The 15,552-nt window shown below is 45.7% G+C and overlaps 1 long non-coding RNA gene across 1 annotated transcript in view; it reads left to right on the forward strand.

Annotated features, from left to right (window-relative positions):
• LOC129380467 (uncharacterized) overlaps positions 1–15,032 on the forward strand; it is a 146,054-nt gene extending 131,022 nt beyond the window's left edge. The window contains exon 3 of the long non-coding RNA XR_008608511.1: positions 14,489–15,032. This is a non-coding gene — a long non-coding RNA (uncharacterized lncRNA). The remainder of the gene's footprint in view (positions 1–14,488) is intronic.
• Positions 15,033–15,552: the final 520 nt, after the last annotated feature.

Consider the following 15,552-nt stretch of genomic DNA (forward strand, 5'->3'; position numbering starts at 1 on the left):
ACCGACAGTGGCTGAAGCGGTTTACGTGGTTGTCTCGCAAACCGGAGGTCGGTGGTTCGAATCCGCAGCCCGGTAAGCAATTTTCATTTTCACGTGCATTGAGTTTTTTCGTATGGCAACACCGACGCCGAAACGAGTGAGGCGGTACAAGCTTCGCTGGAATAATAGTGTGGTAGCCCCTCTCATGGCTATACTCCGTTTCATACATCAGATGCAACGTTGTGGAAGCTACGCAAGCAGTGCGGTCTCCAAATTTTATCACTCCGTGCGTTCCGTCTATGCTTGGCTGAGCGCCAGCGGCGTTTGCTCGCTCAAGCATGCACGTGTAGCTGCCGCGACGGGATGCAGACAAAAAAAAAAAAGAACAACGAAAAGCAAATTGACGTAAAGCAACGTGTTAGCAGCCGAATGAGCGCGCACGGTTTGTCTGCTTCTAAGGGAAAATTCTTATTTTCCTTCTGAACTGACATTCTGAACTGAAAAAGTATCTCTAGCTTCCACAGCGTTGCACCTGATGTATAAAAGGGAGTATAATGGGTGGCAAGAATTGCGGCGTACACCGGAGCCGCGCTCTCACATAGCTGCACTTACAACGCCACAAGCGCACCATGAATCTGATTCCACTTTCTTGTGCTTCAATCATACAAAAAAGAAGAGGGAAAAGAAAAACGAAAAATTCTGAGAGCTGCACGAAAACGACCTATCGTCCATACTGATCCTATTTCCTGACCTATCTTCCTATTTGGTCCAGATCGTCTCGTCGAAGACAGTCCTAATGTTTCAAGTGTAGCATCGGAAGGCATAAAATGCGAAAGAGCCTCACGGCCCATAACCTTACGCTTGAGATTTAAATTATATATATATATATATATATATATTTCTATTACTTCGGTAGTGAAGGTAATGCGTTACCACATCTATTTGCATCTATTGCAATTGCGAACTCTTAAATACCTATACAAAGTGAGGACAGTAGATTTATTGGCTGTGTAAACTTGTAAACATTCGCTTATTACCTAAATTAACAAGCATGATGTCATGTGCGCGCACCAAACGTGAACACATCTTCCTCAATGACCGCGGACACTCGCTGTGAAACTGCTAGCGTGAGGAAGTCCGTGCTGAAGGTGCTACCGCATTGCCGTTCATGCTGCCTCTCGCTTAAACGCGAACTAAGCGGCGAGAACACAGCGCACACAAAGCCATCAGCCCTCGCCGCGCCTAGATTCTGTACCTGCATAGCCATCACTGATCGCTTTCAAAATAGAGCCCGCGTGGCCGCTCTCAGCCGCGCAATTCGGAGCCGCCGCCGCCGGTGTAGAACACCCGCCCCCCTCTTTCACTTCCCGCCGGTGCGCGATGGAAAACGCGCGCTTCCTCCCCGCCTTCCTCAATTGTGCGCGTGAGATCCAGCCACCACCCTCGGCTTGCCCTCGCACGTTTTCACTCGCACCCACAGCATGCGGCGCGCAGCCGCGATGTTATCGCACTTGGACTTTGTATGGAACATCACCGCGACGCCGACGGCGTAAATGCGCTTGGAGTTTCCATATATTTGCTATCGCAATAAAATGAAATTGTGGGGTTTTACCTAATAAAACAACGGTCTTGTTACGAGCCACGCCGTTGGGAGAACTCCGGAATAATTTTGACCGCCTGAGGTACTTTCACGTGCATCTAAATATAAGTACATGAGAGTTTTTGCACCTCGCCCTTATCGACATGCGGCCACCATGGCCCGCACCGAACCCGCGACCGTTGCGCTGCTGACAACCGATGGTCTCTGCAGCGCGACGCCATAGTCACAAAGCTACTGCTACGCGTGTATAGTGCAATGTACTCAAGCCCATACGTCATGCACATTGTACAGCCTTTCTTTTTTCTTCTAAAGCGTGTTCTACCATTGTCAATAGCGCTTCAGGAGAAGCTAAAGAAAAAGGAAATACTATGTACTGCCATTTTATTTAGCTATCGTAAAATGTACTCATGCTACCACGAAACAAATTAATTGTTCAGCATTTTTTTCCCGTAAAGCGTGCTCTGTGTTCGTCACTAGAGCCATCAGGAGAAGCTAAAAAAACTGGGAGTGCAATGTTCTGTTATTTTATTTATGTATAGTATCATCTGCTCAAGCCAATACTTCGTGCAAATGGTATAGAATTCTTTTTTTTTTTTTAGAGCGCAGCTCTTAATGGCCCGTTCCTGCGGTGAGCGTCGGAGTTGGCGGCAGCGTAACCGAGTTAACGAGCACGAGATCGAAACATGAAAGAGCGAATGTGTAACGGCAGACCAAAGACGCGAGCAGCGAACGGCGGAGACCAATGAAAGCAGCCCCTTCAGTGACGTGCGCACGGGAAATTAGTTTCATGCGGACTCGCCAGACCGCTCGATGTGTACTCGAATCTGGTCTCAGCCGGACCGCTCGTTTCGTACGATCCTCTGCTCGCGTTAGCTCTCGCTCGCGCTTGTTTGATTTGACTGGTTTAGTCTAGTTCACACTTGTTTGATTGTAATGGTTTGCGATTGTTGTGTAATCCGATTGTATGCGCGACGCTAGTTATTTAGCGCCCTCTGGAAGCCAAGCGGCACCAGCGATTACACTGGAACCTTGGACGAGTAACGTAAAAAAAAAAAAAAGAAAAAGAAAAAAGAAAATCTGACGCGCTTGATCCGCATATCAGCTTTCAGACGATTGCCGATTCTCCTACATGTCTCTCAAATTATTTGCCTCGATATATCGCGAAATGAGAACACGCATAGAGCTACGCTCAAATTTCGCATTGGGGAATATCGTTATCGTCGGGGAATTTTTTTTCTGTAGAGCGTGCTCTGCCTTTGCCAATAGTGCTTCAGGAGAAGCTAAATAACATCGAAGTACAATGTACGGCCAGTATGTTTAGCTGTATTAAAAAAAATGCACTCAACCCATACTTGAAGCAAACGGTTCATCACTGTTTTATCCTGTAAAGCGTGCTCTATTTTTGTCAGAAACGTTGCAGGAGAAGCTAAAAAAGGAAAGGATGACATTTTTTTTACGGATACTTGATTTGTGAATAAAGGTAGGTGGAGAAACGCAAAATGTGATACGTTCTGATGAAGTCTATAGTTAACTCAAGTGAAAATCGTCACAAGAAGTAGGATTAATATGGGGCCACAGCATATGTTCTTGTTCCGCATGGCGCTTGCTAGAAATAACAGCATCGTCTATTTCTCCATAAGTTGTGACTAAAATAAAATCGAGCCCCATCGTATACTATGATTCTTATCAAGCATAATACACATAATCCATATCCTCTTCCAGCAAATACGTGCACCGAGGAAGCTACCGCTAGTGCGGCCGCATGGTACCTAATGCAATTGATCTGAATAGAACAGAAAACTTGGCTAGTTCGTTTACACTAAGCATTGTCTTAAGTAGCGCTAACTACTAGTATTGCGTACGTGGAGGAATACCTTATGTTTTTGTTGTAGTCTCTCAACTTAGCATGCAAATGGTCAGTATTATAAAGATGTTCAGGGAGTGTGGCGAAGGTTTAAATTTTACGGGCGAAATCCCAAAGTATGGTTACATTAAGTTCCTTGACTTCAGTGTGTACTTTCAGCAAAATCACGCCTGCTGATAATGTCCCCCCCCCCCCCCCCCCCCATTGTTCAAAACAAGCCTTACGTATAATGCTGGCCATTCTAGACTGGTGAAGGATGGCATCGCCCTTTCACGCCTGAAGTCGGTCTTGAAAAACAAACAAATACCAAGGAAGCTTCTCCTGGCAGGTTGGAATGCTGAGAGATACACTTTATCCAAGCCATGTTATTGCCTCCGCCTGCGAAAAGTTAATAAGAAAGCTAAAAAGTGGTGACCAAAAGCGCATAAGACCAAGTATTACGATTTGTAATAAGACTGCTGTGTTGTATGTCCACGGTCTTTCGCTTAGGCTGAAAAAAGTGGGGGAGTGATATGGCGGTAGGACAGTCTTTTCAACCAAGCATAAGCTACAAGGGATCTATCAAACTGTGAAAAAGCGTGCTCAGGCGCAGTCATCGAGGAAGGTATGCCAGAAAAAACACGTCAAACAGTCTCTAACCTGCAAAGATGGCGTTCTATACAGAATACCGATTTTATGTCGCAGGTGTTATATCGACCAAACCGATCGTTGTCTAAACGTGCGATTGCGGGGACACAGCTATTCTTTAAGGTGCCCGCCTTGTTCACAGCTGATTCAGCATTGCACGAATTGCGGATGCCAACCACAATACGAAAGAACCACCTTGTTGTATAGGCATCATGACACGATCACAAGGGAGATAGTCGAAGCTCATTAGATACGTTGTAATGGTGACATGTGTCTAAGCCAGACATCGGTATCACTGTTGAAAGAAGAAATGGATTTCATGCACAGACCGTGATAATGTATATATCGCTGTTCGCCTTCTGGCTGATTCCGTTTTTTTGTGTAATAAAGCTTCTTGTTTTCCTCCAAGAAAGTTCACTTGAAACTTGTAGCACTTGGTATGTGTCTCTCTCCATCGTTCTTGGGTTTTGTGAAGTTAGCGCTGCTTAAGAACATATTTAATGGACCTGAATTAAAAATATCATGAGCCATTCCACTCTGTGAAGGTGGTTGACTAGAGAAAATGTTTAGCACACGAAACGGAGGCAACACATAATTTTGAATAGAGGTACGAACTAACTAATTGTCTAGATGGGTGGTCATTGTGACGAAAGGTACGCACACTCATTTATTGTCTTGATCGGTGGTCATTATTTCACTCGCAACTGCAATCACATTCTTTGATAATGTCAAATCGATGCACGTTTGCCGCTGAGTGGTTGGTTGGACCGGATCGGTGTGGCAGCGCAAGGGATATGTCTGCAACACGAAACGCGTAAACCGCTCCCTTTTCGGTACCGACACATCCACATTGAAATCACCGACAACGACAACAGGGGTAGTGTCATCGCAGCTAATTCACGCAAAGTGAGTAGCCATGAACCTTAGGGGACTATGAGTCATTGCAATTTTTTGCTTGCTTATGGGGGTATGAGCCATTGATGATGACGGTTTTCGACATGTTGTTCTGTATGTTGTATGCGTGATTAGAAAGAATTTAAGCAGTGTTCGCTTCATTTTTCTGAGTGCTTGTAGCTTCTGCCTTACGGGACTATGAGCCATTGCATTTTTCGTTTGATTACGGGAGCATGAATGCTTACTGCGGTATGGATCATTGATGATGATAGTTTTTGTTCACGGAGAACAAAACTGCACGGAACTGTAGTCATATAGAGCTTCGCAGTTAAGTCTAATGACCTAACTAGGCAGAATGAAAAAATAATAATTTTAGTATCTCCAAGGCGACGGCAAACAACACTACCTTGGTTCTGTCGAGCTACGTGGCATCCGCGTATATTAAAGCGCTGGCTAAAGCTAGCTGGGACACCCTGTATATACACACTCTCAGCACTTCATTTCGGGATGAAAAAAAAACAGAAACAAAAACAAACCAATGAAGCTAGCACTATATATTTCATCAGAGCACCACATTCACAAGGGCAATGTTAAAAGCTGCGTGAGATTTGCTCGCTTGCGAGCAGACTTGCACATTCAAGGCAGATTCTCGCTGCAGGAACAGAGCAAAAGTATGCATTCCCGTCACCAAGTAAAATTGGATGACACGGGCCGTAAACTCGTCAAAATGCACACGGCATTGAAAACGCGCAAGAGTGTCGCAAAAAGCACCGAGGCTGCAGCAAAACACGCATGTAATACAAACACCGCCAGAAAGCGTGAACAGCCGCGGACAGTGCTTCGCCATGATAGAGTGTATAAGCGCGACTGAACGAGGGCATAGAAAGAAACTGATACACAGAGACAGCGCTTCGTTCAGTCGCGCTTATACACTCTATCATGGATTCTAACCAACTAGCCCGCCAAGGTGTTTTAACCAAGTGCTTCTCCGCTCCGTCCGCGCCGTGCTGACCGAGCAAAGTGCGACAGCAGCGCCACGACATGCGAGCATCGGTGGCGGGTCCACGCAGTCGCAGGAGTTTGAAAACTGAACCTAGTCTAGTAACGTTGGCGCAAGCGGGCATGTCACATTTCGCGGGCATCCGCAGTAAGCTGAAAAACACTGATACCTAATAGATTGAAGGCATAAACTGTTTATTCGGACGTTCTGCAAACCGCTCGGCAACTTTCTGACTGGACTTCTTTTTCCTAGCTTCGTTCCTTCAGGAGTTGGTTAATTAATAGTGGCTAATTATATAATTAAGAAAAATACTAGAAATGCGTGACACACTGCACACAAAAGTGAGCAACAAGCATTTGGTATATATATATATATATATATATATATATATATATATATATATATATATATATATATATATATATATGTTAGCATAGAAATCTACTAAAGAATTCCTACTACAAACTTTGTGGCACATTCCATGCCTGAATAAGTAATTTACTGCAAAGGCTGCTATTAAACTATACAGCTACACATTTCCGTATAAATCAAGCATAGCACGTCTGCCAGTTTCTCCAAATATAACATTACTGCCACTTTCAATTCTTTCTTGGCAGCGAAAAAAACTTTGTAGCCGCTTCGTATGCACATCTGAACACGCGGAAAACGACGCTTTAACCATATTCATATAGCCCTAATTGCCCACAAACTTCAAACTTGGCCTGCACATCAACTCTAATATGCCCCCCCCCCCCCCTCATTAAGGTTTAGACATTAAATTGTTGAATCACAATATTTTTTTTTCATGGCACCGTGAAAACACCCGTACAACGTTTTGAAGTGCTTGTAGTCGCATGTAACAGCTTTTCTCTAAAACTCGCACATTACTTCTTCATGTCACCACTAATCACCGTTCGCATAAACAGGAAGCTTTTGATTATAGTGTCATTACGGTAGACACTCTTCTGGCCTGTTTTCTAAGCACACAGATCTATTTTTCCTGATAATGATGATGATAATAATGTGCATGATCATGATGATCCTTCAAAATATGGCACTTGCCCACAAGGGGGTAGACCCAAGACTCGGGTGACTGCCAGCACGGATAATTTCACGATCGAATGAAGAACTAGAAAAGCTATAGGTTCGTTCGAACAACTACTGCGCAATTTAGAATTCAGATGAGATGGCTTATTGCTTACATTTCTAATAGTCACTTTCTTCTTCTTCTTCTATTACTATTTTTGTTGGCATGGAGATATTCCTAAACAGCTTCGAAATATTCTCTTCGTTGCTCGAAAGTGCTCGTGTGGTGCTTGCGCGCATCGCGAAACACAAATACTGTGTCAACCATAAGTAAAGGTGTCGTCGTTAGTTCGGTTAACGCGGTCAGCATACAAAGACAACGCTAAGATTGCGCATCAAAACCTACTTCTTTAATAATATCAAATACGCCAAATCAAGCACTACATTCAATATGATACGCCGCGAGTGCGTTAACATATCAAAGCTCATCGTGAATTATTGCCAATAAATTGAGAAAATGTTTATGACCCAGAAGTCTGGTCCACCCGTCCCATCGTCGTCAATGTATGCGGGAGTTGCAGGGCTTCCCTGCGTCGTCTGGTCCAACCACGTGCTATTCACGTCACTCCACGAGCGCCCACAGAAGGAAACCCAAGCATCGCTGAGCTCACGCAACTGCGACTACATGACCGACACGCCGAGGCAGCGCGGAAGATATACAGAAAGCATGCAAAGGTCATCAGCGAGATTGAGTACAACGAGCCCGTCGTCCGCTCCAGCCTAGTCAAGGGAGAACTTGTTCAGAATGCTGCGACCATTGTGTTTTCCGGCATTTCACTGCTTGTGCAGGCTTCAGCAGCCTCTGTTCCCTCTTCGACAGCAGAATCTTGAGCTGTACCATCTTCCTTATCTGTAGCAGTTGCGTCAACGTACATAACCTTGCTCATATGAAGTAGAGGCATGTCACCGCCTTCAGTAGTCAGACTTCTTTTATTAGCATGTATGCTTTCTTGCGGTTCCACGAGCACCTGTGGTGGGCTGCAAGTGATTACGTTTACGATGTTTGGGTGCTTGTGGGTATGTTTGGCCTCACTCACGATGGGCTCTGCGAGAGAAGTATGTGCAGTCTTTGAGCACAAAATCTTTGTCGTCGTCTGCTTCTTCGATGTAAGTCGGCTTCTGGATGCCTTTGACTGCGAAGTGGCTTCCAGCTGCTCCTGCTGCTGTTGCGTCCATTCTTCTCCTGCAGCAATCTCCTTACGGGGATGTTCTGGTACCATGTCACAAGTGAGTTTCTTGAGAATCATCCCCTTAATCGGTGGCTTGCCCGACGTCTTTTCGACGCATACGACAACACTGCCAGATGTCACGCACTCTTCGTAGACAGTCGCACCGTTCATACTGCGAAGGGACGGCGAGCGCGGGGCTGTGACAATGCTCGCGTCGCCATCATCTTCTTCAGGATCAGTGTCGTGAAAAAAGCCAGGGAAAGGTGGCGGAGTCTTGTCGGTTGTAGTTGTTGGCGATAACGTCATCTTGTCGTTACCCTCTTGCACCACTGAACCTCTCTCCTTCCTGTACTTCAACAAGGCATGGACGTTCAGGGGGGGAGAATCATCCTTCTGGGTCGGTGTACAACACTCCTCATTGCCATCATTGCCACCGTTGTAGTAGTGGCACGGCTGGGGTATTTCGCATAGGTCGAAGCTAAGCTCGGGCGGTCCTGATAGGAGGCGCAGGTGTCTTTCTTCCAGTTGCGTGCGAGTAGACATGGAGCCTTCCTTGCCGTCGTCTTCCACCACTTCGTCATTGAGGGACTGCGTGACTGCGTTAAGTCTTTCGCGTTCATCCTGGTTGACGTCTGCTGCATATGGCAGTATTATTGCACTCATCGTTTTCTCTTCATCCTTCTCCGTGTGTGGGGCCATCCTGCCGAGGAAACGGTAGACGCCGTGCATAACGAGCGGAAGCGCAACTTTGACTGCGGCCCGGACCTTATTGCCGATACCTCTGCGGCGGTTTCCTAGGAGGCAGTGGAGACAAATATAGCTGCGTTGGAGCCACTGGTTAAGCAGGTCGAGACCCAGGCCCAGCAGTAAGTGCTCGCCCAGCTGGTCTCCCTCCTGCGTGAGAAGTGAGATCACTGGGAGGACACCAGCAGCGTCGCCATTCTTCCCTTGCGCAAACACTACGTCATCCTGTAGGCATGTCACTGAGGCAGCACGGACTAGTGCGGCGCACAAGCAGTTGTTGTCAGAAGTGCAAGGCATCCTTGTGTCAGCAGCAGCGAAAGGAAATGGTTTAGGCGTGATGCAAGAAAACAGCCGGTGTGGCGGCTTGTTATGAGATGACCTTCCAGGTGGTCTCGGCTTAAGGAAAAGTGAGCTGCACAGCAGCTTCAGCAATCCGGAATCCTTCGCGCCCAACGAAGGGTGACCGTGAGCTGGGGGCAGCGAGCGGCAACCAGTCAGATCAATTCGGCATACAGACGTGGAGAAGCGCACAACACGCTCTTGGTTGCTTGAAGTCGCTGCGGACGAAGATCTGCACACACGGAGTTTTGAGGGCTGCAGCACATGACCCGATTGCTTGATGCTTTCCAATAGCTCCGGAGCGTCCAGCATACTGGTCCGTGAATCAGCACCTTGGTGATGCGCTGGCGCCGAACGTTGTTCCTGCCGAGGAAGGCGCTGCTGAGCCGTCGTGAGGAGCAGGATCCACAGATGCAGCATCTGGTCGTCGTCACAGGCAGCCTCCTCGGTGTACGTAGCGAAAAGGATTCCTGAAGCTAATTGCTCTGCGCCATCCCGTTGGTCATGAGCTGACGTAGGTCGTCTTCGCTGGTCGTAGGGTGTCTTCGATCGAGGAGAACGGCGAGGCAGTCCTCCTCGATCGCTCTTTCCGGGTGGATTGGGACCGAGCACCGAAGCCCCGGACCCTCGCGGCGTGTCAAGAAAGCTCGTCGAACGTAGTAGTTCTTCGTGCAACTGGGAAGCGGCTTCGGCTACGCCAACACATGTTGTTATTCGTCGAAGTTCAGGCACTCCGGATCCTCTGGCCATCGCAATACTGACCGCTGCCTGTATTGATCGCGTGCGACCCAATTCCTCTTGAACCAGTGCGATTTGGTTGTCCGACTGGGACGTTGCTGACGCTGGAACACGGCGACCTAGGCTTCTTTCTCGCTATCTTCTCTGGCAGAGCGTGAACGGCAAGGGGGCACGAGGAAACACTTCTTTCTCATTGAGGAGCCTCGCGTGCTCGGCTGTGATTAAGTAAAGGCAATGAAGAGGCTTTGAAAATTGCTTGCTCTGTTATATACATATGTTATCCTTTCTTAAGGGTGTAGTTATGTTTGCACCTACATGTGACTAAAAAAATGTTTGCGCCTACATGTGAATGCAAAAAAAAAGAGAAAAAAAAAGAACACACACACACACACACACACTTTAACACCCAAACTAGCCAATCACCAAAATACCATCTGGCATCTCTGGTGCGACGCTAGACGCATGTGCTGCATCATGAAGTGCTGTGCCCATGCGAGATATTGTGTATAGAGGAATAGCAAAGGCATGTGATGTAGCGATGTTCGCGAGACAATAGTAAACCAGCGCCAAGTTAAAAGAAGTTAATTGATGCCGACGCCACAAAAACAGCGTATAAATGAAATGGCCGAGTCTCTGGGTGCTTTGTTGCAAGTGACGTTCCAGCGCGTAAGCGTGATTGTGCTTCTTCCATAGCACGGCACAAGAAGATATGGTTTTAGCTGAGCGTCGCTTACGGCTCATCCGCTCTATTTTCACGCGCTGAGACGCTACACTGAACTGTGTTGATTTTGGCAGTTTTCAAGGCCCCGTTCCCGACATGTGGGAGCGAAGTGCGCAGTGCTTGACTGGGAAACGACGAGCAAGCCAAGTTGACGCACCGCCACGCTCTCTCAAATACCTGGGAATCACGTATGATGGGAAACTAAACTGGAAAACCCACATTGATAAAGTCGCGTCTAAGGCAACTGGTGCCGTGGGATGTTGGCGTAAGATGAGTAACCGACGATATGGGTTGCCAAGACATACATTAATTATGATATATAATATGTATGCCTGACCCATCATGGAATTTGGGTGTTTTCCTTTCCGGCAGCCCAGCTTATAAAATGCACCCTCTGGTTTTATCAGAAAGGAAAGCGATTCCACCTTGAACTCGCTAAGTTTGTTGCAAACACCGTTCTGTATATGGAAGCGGGAATACCATGTTTAAAAAGTAGATTCACAATCCTCACAGTCTAAACGTACCTAAATATGTAGGATTCTGTTCAAAGAGAATCAACGTATGTTTTAATTAATGCACCTAGTTCATTTTTTAATAATCATTGGCCGCGACTACGCACGCCTCAGATTGTATTTGTACAGACCCAGCTAAAACAATTGAATGCACAGATTCTACGTATTCAACCAACAGGTCAATCTGAGATCAGTCTCCAGATAGAATTTGACGATATTTTCTGTTCAAATGCTAAACTAATGCTATACCAATATTTAAATGACCACTTACTAGTTTACCTTTTTCACCTGCGAACAGGCAATAAATAGTCACTGATGCTTCATTGTCTGATGAGAAGGCTGGCGTAGGCATTTTTTCTGCTTCATTCTGTTGGACCTTTTCTATAGGCCTTTCAGATTACACGCCTGTTTTCATAGCAGAATTATTAGCTATTGTTCTAGCGCTGCGCAAGCTTCCCGCTAATCAATCGTCAGCTGTCGTAGTTACAGATTCTCTAGCGCTATGTGTGTCGTTTTCCACGGCAACGAATATAGCTATCTGAAGTATGTTTCAAAGTTTAGTCCCAACAACTTTAGAAAAAAATTAATTTGCTGTGTTTTCCTGGTCACCGCGGTTTATACTTAAATGAAATGGCAGATGTGTTAGCCAGAATGTTGCTAAATGGACATTTGGTTCACGTTTTACCGGATACAGCTTACATCACTGCATCGAGATACAGAAAGTATTGTTTGCCAAATGATGTAAGTAAATTATCGCTGATACTATCTCAATAGTTAAGCAGCTCGGTTTTCGCTGGAATAAACAGTGGTGTCCTTCTCTGCAGTTGGAAGTTACATATACCAGACTACGCTCTCGCATTCTGCACTTGAACTATTGTTTACATAGAGCTAGTCTGACGATGTCCCCTCTATGCCGCAATAGTAAGGAAATTGAATCAATAGACCACGACTTTTTATCGTGTAGACGATATTCTCACCAGATAACGATATCACCCGAAGCTCCACTCTTCAAAATTGGATTAGGGTTAAGTATACCAGTATTATTATCATTTGTGGCCTCGACACAGGCTACAGTCACAGAAACGTTTCTTCCATAGTATTTGATTATTTAAATAAAACGATACGATTGTCCTGCTAATTATTCCACCTTTATTCTAGATATCAAATCTGCATTCACTTCACCTAAATTGGTTTCTCTAAATTCTTCCTTAACAATAATTTCTGTTTTGTACACTCTTTTAACATTGACCGTCTGACTGCTCCCTTACATACTAGTCTATTTATTGCATCATCTCCTTTTTTTTATTTCTTTCACTTTGCGTTTGTCGTCATCCAATAAGAATTTCCTTTAGCTACCTCCTGCCGCCCGATTCTTGGCCTATCCCCCTCAGTGGGTGCGAGCCATAGCAGAGGTTCAACATCCTCATCATCACCTCGGCTACGTGGATGTAGATCCTCGGGATATACTGGCACGTATTCCGCTATATGGGCTCGGTAGCGGAGTGAGAGCATTGTTTTAGTTTCGGCTGACAGAGTAAGCGTCGTATGCACACACAGTGCCGTTCCCGTTGAGCGGATTCCTGCGAATTGTTGAGATACATCGCCGCGAGCAGAGTGGCTCTTAAAAAGTAAGTTAAATGTGCCTTCTGCAATAGTAGCGCAGTCTTGGTTAGTTATTATTGACAGTGGGGATTAAGGGTTCGCTGCTGCGTACGGCCAATTCATGACGAGCTTATTCAGCTCAATGAATGACTGCAAATGAAAAAAAAAAAAAAAACAAGTTAGAATTTTCGGACGTGTATTTGAATTTACACGGCAGCTGCAATGTTGCATTCTATAAACGCGTCATTTCGACAAAAATGTAATATTCTGCACTGGACAGACCGTGCTGCTGTCTGCGATGTGCAGCGTTGGCACAATGTCGAACGTCCATAATGTGCGCTATTTGTCGTCTTGAGAAACTCTGGAACGTCCAACGTAAGTTGCCTCCCGTAATTCCTGCAAGGTCTTCCACTAGTCGGCAAAATGTGTAGAAGGTAGCCAATGGAGCCTTAGGAAATTAGTAATTTACAACAGTCGCCCGACGAATAAGGTACTATATCTGGAGTCATTTATGCCGGACAGCTAAGGTAATTATACAAGGTGTTTCACGTAACTTAAGCCTACATGAAAAATTTGCAAATGCAACATAGCGGAACGAACCAAGGTAATGTTGTTTGACGTCGCTTGGAGATCCTCAGATTATTTTTTGCATTCCTCCTAATTGAATTATTAGTCCTAATGAATTAATCAACTTCTCAATTATTATAATCGGACGAGAAAGTGCCAATGAGAAAATTGCAGCGCAACATGGAAAACTCCTGATACAGCTTTCTGTTGCTCAATGCATGCTACCTAAAAGTGTTTTTCCAAGCGTGAAAGATGCCTGCCAATACAAAATTTGAAAGAAGCGATTCGCATTCAAAATGAAACTTTTTATATCTTATCACGAGGTAAATGTGCTCGAGATGGCCAAAATTTAAAGCAGACTAGCCGTGCTGCGAAGATAGGGCGTCGCGCTGCATGAACACGACAGCACCCTTCCCCAAGCTTTCGGCAGGGCAAAGTTCGGTGCGTAACAGATAAGATTCGCAAAAATTAAGTTACGGGGTTTTAAGTGTAAAAACCACGATCTGATTACGACGCACGCCGTAGTGGGGTAAAACCGGAATAATTTGGACCACCTGGGGTTCTTTACCGTGCACCTAAACCTAACCACGCGGGCGTTTTCGCCCCCTATCGAAATGCGGCCGCCGTGGCTGGGATTCTATCCCGCGACCTGATGCTTAGCAGCCTAACACCGTAGCCACCAAGCAACCACGGCGAGTTCGAGTCACAAAGCATCGACGTGCCTCGTTGCGTTTGAAGTGTTTCATGCCTTCGTGACGCTATGGGCTGGCGTCCGTGACTCTGGTGTGATAAATGAAAGTCGCAGCGCCACGTCGCCAATGCAGGACGCCTATACGTGAACTTGTGAGGAGGGCAGCGCCCATTCATTGATGTTTCTTCTTAACTCATGACTTCCATTGAGGTGCGATCATCTTTATGTTTTATGTTTTTTTTCCTGGGCCTTCGTCAAGCTCTTCGTACAGCTTTTAGCCCAGGTGACCATCCAGATACTTGCTGGAGAATAAAATATGATTTGATTTCATTTGGTTTGATTTACTTCATTGCAGGAAACGGTGACGCAGGAGTACGGCAGAGAACAATGGGCCTTGCAATTCGACCGCGTGTGTTTTCTTTGCCCCCAAGTGGAGCACTCGCACAGCCTTTCTGCAGCTTCCGCTCTTACGTAAAGCCAGCAAGCGCCTTGCGAGGTGTGCTCGAATGCATCGACTCATTGAAACACAACGTATATTGATTCTAACTCTGGTATAATGCAAGTGATCGCATGTTTTTTTTTCTCCCAAATAAATCAATAAGGAACCATATAATAACTAATTGAATTATGTCGCTCTTAAGGTATTTCTTACCTACACATACATGATAATGTAAGACCGCATCATACTCAGCGGTTTCATTATTGAGGTGTGACACTTCGGTTGTTGCAAAAACGAAGTTGTTAATAGGGACTCGCCAAACTAGAAAACAGTTTCCAAAAAAGAGAATATCTGCTCAAAAGTTGGAACCAGAAGCCGCGGCTTTTAATACAAAGAATTATTCGGCTCTTCGCCCGGATCCCACACCCCTGTATGCTCTGAGGCATTAACCCTCGAATTAGGCATTAACCCTCGGAGCCAATCTATTTTTGGTAGCGCGAATCAAAACGCGAGACAAGTTACAATTACCGAACGTGGTGCGGTATACTGGCATGGGGGTAAGGCATACATCGATAACTTAGCTTACCAAAGCCTTGCGATCCGTGTTAAATAAATAAGGGGTTGAAAATCTTGCGTGAAGAAATAAAATGCCATGAACTATTTTCTTTTGGGGCGGCGGTACAACAAGAGAAGCCAAATGAGAGGCTGAGCTAAAGGACTTCGCGTAAGAATGAGTGAGTAAAGTCGCGAAAGTATAGAAAGCGCGACACTAACTGCGGTATGAACGAATCTTCGAGAGAAACAAGTTGTCATGTCGCATCGGCTCCCACCCAGAGCGCCAGACGAAGCGATCGAAGATCCGGTGGTTAAGCTCAATATCGTTCCGAGCACAATGAAGGACTCGAATCTCATAAGCCAGCTTCGTTGCAAAAAAAAAAAGAAGAAAAAAATAATAATTGGAGACTGCAGCTCATCCAAAC

Source organism: Dermacentor andersoni, chromosome 1 (genome assembly GCF_023375885.2).
Source record: "Dermacentor andersoni chromosome 1, qqDerAnde1_hic_scaffold, whole genome shotgun sequence".
NCBI lineage: Eukaryota > Metazoa > Arthropoda > Arachnida > Ixodida > Ixodidae > Dermacentor > Dermacentor andersoni.